This window comes from Hydra vulgaris, chromosome 15 (assembly GCF_038396675.1).
Source record: "Hydra vulgaris chromosome 15, alternate assembly HydraT2T_AEP".
In the NCBI taxonomy this organism is placed as follows: Eukaryota; Metazoa; Cnidaria; class Hydrozoa; order Anthoathecata; family Hydridae; genus Hydra; species Hydra vulgaris.
The window spans coordinates 32,015,001-32,022,500 of NC_088934.1; the positions used below are offsets into that span (position 1 = coordinate 32,015,001).

The 7,500-nt window shown below is 27.1% G+C and overlaps 1 long non-coding RNA gene across 1 annotated transcript; it reads right to left on the reverse strand.

The window, feature by feature from the left end:
- Positions 1-1,472: 1,472 nt before the first annotated feature.
- LOC136092223 (uncharacterized) lies at positions 1,473-1,939 on the reverse strand. Its single transcript, XR_010644277.1, has 2 exons — positions 1,851-1,939; positions 1,473-1,760 (listed from the first exon to the last, which is right to left on the reverse strand). It is a non-coding gene; the product is annotated as an uncharacterized LOC136092223 (long non-coding RNA).
- Positions 1,940-7,500: the final 5,561 nt, after the last annotated feature.

Here is a 7,500-nt window from a genome sequence, read left to right on the forward strand (position 1 = left end):
TAATAATCTTACCTGCATATTGAGGAAATAATTATAACAAAAGTTATTCATGTTTTCGTAACATACCTTAATTGGGCCTTATTACCCCCATAAGGGGGTAATAAGGCCCATGTAAAAAATACAAAAAATATATAAAGAAAAACCAGAAAAAAGTTTGGAAACATTCCTTTAATGCTTAGTTTATCTCACATTTATAAAATAATAAGTAATCTTGCATATTTATATACTTTAAAAGAATCAATTTTTTATGCAACAGTGAATAACAACAGAAAATTAAAAAATTCAATAAAGAAATGTTACAAAGAAAAACATTATTCTTCGCAGAATGGACATACTAATTCTTCCTCATCTTCAGAGTTATACCCCATGCACGCCTCGTGGTACCATACTTTACATTTACAACATAGTCGCATACTTTCTACAGACTTTTGCTGGCATAACAAACAAAACCAATCATTCACATCCACACTTACAGACTTACTTTTCTTTGCACTTGGTTTTCTTTTGCCTTTATTTTTTTTATTAACAGCTTTAGAAGTGGAAGATTGAGAATAATCTTTTTTCAGGTCTTTAGAAACATTTGCTTTTCCTTTGCCCTTATTCTTATTATTAACAGCTTTAGAAGTAGAAGATTGAAAATCTTCTTTCGTTAGGGCTTTAGCAACATAGTTAAAACTTTTTTTGCGACCGACCATAGCCATATTTTTCTTTTTAGCAGGACTCGGCCTTAAACCATTGAAACTTGCATTAAGATTAATTTCAGGTTGATCGACTGAAACTGTTGAGGGACTGGGTTGGGTGACTGAAGCTGGTGAAGGACCAGATTCAGTGGGCCGATTTTTAGTGGGCCTTATTACCCGCTTTGAACCTGTTACGTTTATCGATAATGTATCCTTTTGTTTCAACACTTGCATAAATATTACATGATGAGTAATGATAACGAATAAGTACTTAATGCAAATAAATGCAATTGAAAAAAATAGAAGCTTAATAAAATATTTTAAAATGTAAAAACACGTATAGTAAAAATTAGACTTAAGCAATTTTTGACGAAACTAACAAAGTAATCTTGCTTTGTCGAACGCGCGGTAAAGAAATGCTGATTTTTTTTTGCTGCCAGTGATAAAACCAGATAACTCTAATATTTTAATGTCGAAAAAAAGTTTCACAATTTATTTTTTCCCTAAGTTTGGATTAGTGGGCCTTATTACCCGCCGGGCCTTAATACCCATACTTACCTTAGTTATTTTATTTAGAAATAATAATTTTTTTCTTTATTGTTTTAACTAGTTATATTTTTATATATAATATTTTACAACTATTTTAAATAATTTTCTATTTACTTAGAAAGGTTAAATTATATCGTATAAATAAACATATTTGGTGAAATTGATGGATGTCATATTATATATACTTAAATATAAAATATAAACTTAGTATTATATTACATAACGCTTAGAAAAAAGTCAATATAATTATTAAGAGTTTTATTTGATAAAAAATAATAGATAGCAAATAATTAGGTGAAGCCATAACAAAACAAAATACAGAAAACGTGACAAATTTAGAGATTGGTATTTGACAGATATATATACAGAGAGATAGAGATATGGGCTCGGCTATAGCATCGCTTTAACTTTACAATTGAGTTTTCGACAGGTATACAGACTTCATCTAAAAATCACTTTTTGAATATTGCATTCTACTTCTTTTCCAAATAAAATTTAGATTTATTTATTGTCTCAAAACATTGGTGCGAGCTAATATTATAAACAAAAATAATAGTTAGAAAAAAAATATAATATGTTGCCTTTATTTTATTATATTAACAATATAAAAATTATTTTTACCTTTTCAATAAATATGTCTCGTACTAAGTTATGTTATTTTTTTTTTTTGATCAGATAAATCATTGCTATTGCACAAGCTTGATTGCTTTGCAGTTCAAATTGCAATTATAAACCTAGAAAGCTTAGGAAAAAAAATAATATTGACATTATATCTTAGACTTTTGCAAAAGCATTGAAATATATTTCAAATTTAGTTCACTTTGTATAAGACTACAGTAAAAGTGTAAACACATTCATTAAACTTGGTTTTCCTTGGTATTTAAAAAACACTAATAATTAGTCCCCAAAAGTTTCTAAAATACGGTATACAATTTAACTTCGTTAAATAAATTCAAAAGTTCTGGTTTGAGAGGCCTTTCATAACATCATTTGTTTTAAACTTAGTTTTACAACATGGTTTCAATTAAATGCTATTTGAATATTTTAAGTACAAACAAGTTTCTATAAAATGTATATTTTTAGTACAAGTAAGGTCCGCTCCTTGAACTGTGTTGAGAGGAAACTGATGCACCATGTCTACTTTAAGTAGAAAGTCTCCAAGACATTGATATCTTTGTAATCATTTTTCTGATATTTTTCTCTAAATATTCTAGCAATGAGTACCAGTTGGCATAAAACTCATTTAACCATGAGTGGTTTTGCCACCCTACAACCACATCCATTGTGACTATTATAAAAACTAAACTAGAGCTGCAGTTGGTGCATCACAAATGAAAGTATTTTACCTTTTACTTGTATGACTTTTCCATTATTATCAATAACGTCATTTACCATTAGGGGTCATCCATGAAGTATGTATGCGGATAAGATGGAGAGGATTACCCAAAAACTTACAAGTGTGTACAATAGATAGGGGTGGTGATTATAGACAGCAAGTATGTACGCGGTGTGACTAATTCTTATTCTCAATCTGTTTGAAATTTTTTTTTATTTTTTTTTATTAAAAAAAGAATCGAGTTTTATGAGTTTAAAAAGTTGTTATTCTATTATGTAACAAAATTATTAATTCTGTTATGAGTGATTTCAAATTATCTAAAAAATTTTAGTTTTTAATGCTTTACAAAAATTATGCATTGGAAAAGGGTTTTGGGTAAGAGGTTGATTTGTAATAATACATACTCATGCAGCTCGAGGAGACGGAGGGCATAAAAAACATGCAGGTGTGTACAATGGGCAGGAGTTTCTTATTCAATGGTTTTACTGCATACATACTTTATGGATGTCCTCTAACATTTCTTAACTCCCTCGTGTAGTCTTTTAAGTGTTATAAACTAGCTGACTTCTGTAATCTACAAATCAACGCAACAACAAATGGATCAGTTTCACAAATGTTGTCAACATAACTCTAGATTGGCCAGAAAAACATATTGGCACTTATATGGATTGGTAGTCTGTTAATGGTTAAAGGCTAACTTCACAAAGTCTATATTATTTCTTAGATCTCAATATCTCATCTTTAATTTTTTTTATTACAATCTTTTATCAAATTACCTTCTTTTAACCTAAAATACGTATGCTCACCAACTAAACCAATAAAGAAGTAATAGGATGCAACTAAATGCAGGTAAATAAAAAAATAAAATAACGACTAAGTGAAAATAAGATAACTGGAAAGAAATATTAAAAGTAAAGTATTCAATACAAAAAATTAAGTTTCTAAATTAATAAAATAACAAATAAAATATCTTAGAATAGTTTACAAACCTAACTTTATAGTAATATCTGAGTTTTAAGGCATTCTCGAAAGCATCAAAACTTGTGCTGAAAGATCTAAACAAAAGTAGTCACAATGTAGTTAATCTTGTTAGAATACTGAACATTTAATAGCTCATTGGATAGGAGATCTCTAAATGTCAGCAAAAAAAATTTATTACATTCATAATTAATAATTATAGTATCGGTGGTAAGTTCTTAAATCTTTTCTGCTGCATTCATGGATTTTAGTCCTATTAACTCCTATTTATTGATTTAAGTCTTATTATTGTGGATTTCAGTCCTATTAATTCCTTTTATTAAGTTCCATAAGCTGTTTATTTAAGCAACCAAAATTTTAAACTCCCACATTTACAACATAGTTACAAAAGGTATTTATTAACTATGCTACTTTAAAAGTCTTTAAAAGTCAAAGCATTGCTGAACCATTTGTGCTTTCCTTCTATTTTTGGAACTTCTTAAATGAATAATGTTTAAAAATTTCACTGATTTAATAATTGTTATGAGGGCTTTGTAAAAATTTTGTTCAAATAAACATTTAAATAAACTGACTGCTGTAGGCTTGTTAACTCTGAGAATATAAAAAGGAGAGACTTGTTCAAGTTGAATATACTTGTGCATAAATTTTTCTTTTTTTTTTTTTGTATATATTTTGCCGTTTAAATAATGCTACAATACTAAAATGTATAAATAAATATTTTCATGGCCGGGGCAAAAAGAAGACAAAATAGTCTTATCACAAAGCCCCGTAGTTTACATCGTATAAAGTTAAAAATTCATTGAAATATATTTTTAATTAACTAACAAAAGCCAAAAAAAAAAATCAAAAAAACAAAAAAAAAATATGGTACGATTTAATAAAAGACAATAAAAACCTTAAAGTGTACAAAAAACAAAAGAAAATTAAATGTAAAAGCTGATATGAAAAAGTTATAAAAAGAACTATTTGTTAAAATAATTTTATTGATTGTTAGTCAATAATTATTATTTGGATTAAGAGTTATTTTTTACACTGTTTAAGTTAATAATAACAAGAACAGAAAAAAGCAAACCAGGTGGCTTGTTTGCATAAGGAAATTAAAAAGAAAAAAATAAAAAGAAAAACCAGAAAATAATAAAAGAGAAGATGAAAATAAAGACAAAAAAAAAAAAAAAAGAAATTATAGAAACAACTTGATCCATTGTCAATAATAAGAAGTTTTTATTTAAGTTTTATTTTAAAATTGTGAAAGGAATTAGTTTTAATGTCGTTATTAAATTAAGAACTCCATAATTTGGGTCCTTTATTTGCAATAGAGAATTTGGTTGCCGTATAATAGGTTTTGGGTTGAATCTAGTTTTGATTTGAAAATCTAGTAGAGTAAACATGATTTACTTTTTTAAAAAAGGTATAAAATATTACAGGTGTCAGTTTATTTTCAATTTTGTACATAAAAGTAAGTATGATGAATGTTCAGTTGATAAACATTGAGTATATTTAGTTTGTTAAACAAACCTTTGAGGGCGTTAAACTGTTTACGTTTAAAATATTTCGCACATCATGTTTTTGTCTATTAAGTAGTTTTTACATCTTGCTTGCGTTGGTGCTGCAGCAAGCAATGTTCCCATAATTAAGGTAGCTGTGAATAAAAGAAAAGTATATATTTTTTAAACAGATTTGGTCTAAAAACCTTATAGCTGTATATAATAAGCCAATACTTTTTGATACTTTGGTTTCTGAAATACTTATGCGTTCACGCCATGAATGATTTTCGTCTAAAAATACTCCTAAGAACGCGCACGAGTGCTCTCTTTTTATAATAGAATTATCAATACAAAGATAGGAAGGTTTTAATGGAATAATTTATTTTTTCGTGGAGTTTATAAAAAAGAGTATTTGGTTTTATTTATATTAATGGATAGTTTATTCGACTTGGACTGTTCAGTTAAATTTATGAGTTTCTTATTGACTGTTTTAAATAAGAAGTCATTTTTACTATTAGAGTAAAGCAAATTTGTGTGATCGACAAATAAAATTGAAGTTAAAATATTATAAAACCTATGTAAGCCGTTTATATAAACAAGAAAGAGTAGTGGTCCAAGTATTGATCCTTGAGGAACACCGCATGTGAGTTCGATATGTATTGTTTTATATTTGTTAAGTAAGTTTTAAAACAATCAATGTTTGAGTTTTTTATGCCATGATGTTTTAGTTTACCTTGAAGAATGTTGTTTGAAAATTTGTACAACTTTTACAATTTTAAGTTTTTCATGACAAACGCCTTGTTTTAAAGATAGATTAAAAATGTGCGATAGTAGAATATTTATATATTTTATTGATTTTATAATGACGCGACTACTGATATCATTATATCTTAAACTTTTTTAGGTTTTAACAAAAACATTGCATTTAATAGTTCTTTTTCCGTAATTTCATTATTGTCCATTACATTGGTATTATTAGAATTTAAAAAAGATTCGAATTTTATTTTTGTGGTTTCTATTTTTGATGTTGAGTTAGAACCTAGATTACAAAGTACTGATTAAGTTGCTCGGTTATTAAAGATTTATCTGTATTCTATATTAAGTTCATTATTTGATTTAAAATTGATTGGAAAGCTATTACAATCCAGATTTTATTTTTCCAATTACTTCTTTAATTATGTTCCAGATCTTTTGCGTTTCATTTTTGTGTTTACTTAACTGTTGAGAATAATGATACTTTTTAGAACGTCTTAAATTAATTCAAAAAGACGTTTATAGTTTTTATACTTGGTCTTATTTTGAAGTGTTTTTTTTTTTTTTTATATAAAATTATTACAAAAACGTTATTTTTTCGGACGACATTAAAGTATCCTTTATTATCCAAGGATTTCTTACCGTTTTTGTAATGAAAAATTTCGAAGTCTCCGGAAAAACTTTGTTATAAACTTTTTAAAACTTGTAAAGGAACATATCATACGCTTTATTAACGTTTGTAATTTTTAAAAGATGATTCCAATTTAAAAAAGATAATTGGTTTTGAAAATAGTTTATATTAGTTTCATTTATTACTCAAGTTGTTCTTTTCATTTTTTAGGCACTAATATTATCGCACTTTTGTGACACTATAAATACTGGAAAGTGGTCAGAAATATGAGACTTAATAATTCTTTTATTAATTTTAGTATTTATGAAATCATTTGTGATTATTTGATCAATTGCAGTAGCACTTTCTTTGGTAATTCGAGTGGTTTTATTAATGAGTGGGATTTAACCATTCTGGAAAATACATTTAAAAAAGTTTTTCATTTTTATATTTGCGTCATACTCAAGAAAGTTGAGGTAAATTTTGCCCACGAGGTACACGCTTTTATTTGATCTTGATTCGGTTTTAAATATCTTTTCTTTGTAATCTTCAATTATTTTTATTGTTCCACAAGTTGGCCTTTATATAACCCAGCCGGCAAACAACGTTGAAATAACGTTGAACTTACGTTGAAACCTAACGTTGAATTTACGTTGTTTTAACGTTTAGAATGTAAGTTTTTTTTAACGTTGATTTATCAATGTTTAATCAAAGTTAGGTTCAAACGTTATATCAACGTTAATTCGACGCAAAAAAACGTTACAATAACGTTGAAGTTACGTTGAAACAACGTTAAGAATGACAGTATTGTTAACGTTGATTAATCAATGTTAAACCGGCTGTTTAAAAACGTTTTGTAATCACAGAAACCGTTGATAAAAACTGCAATTACCATCAAAACGTAGTATGCATGTCCAAAAGTGCTGTTGCACTTCTCTATTACATTATTAAGGTGTATTATGTATATTAAATCTACTCATAGTCTATACTTAGACTATTTAGAACTTTTTCAGTTTAGTTTAGTTACACCAGTATTATCAAAGCAAAAGATAAAAGTTGTTTTGTTGTAAAATATATTTAAATATTACATATACTTACATATAATTGAAT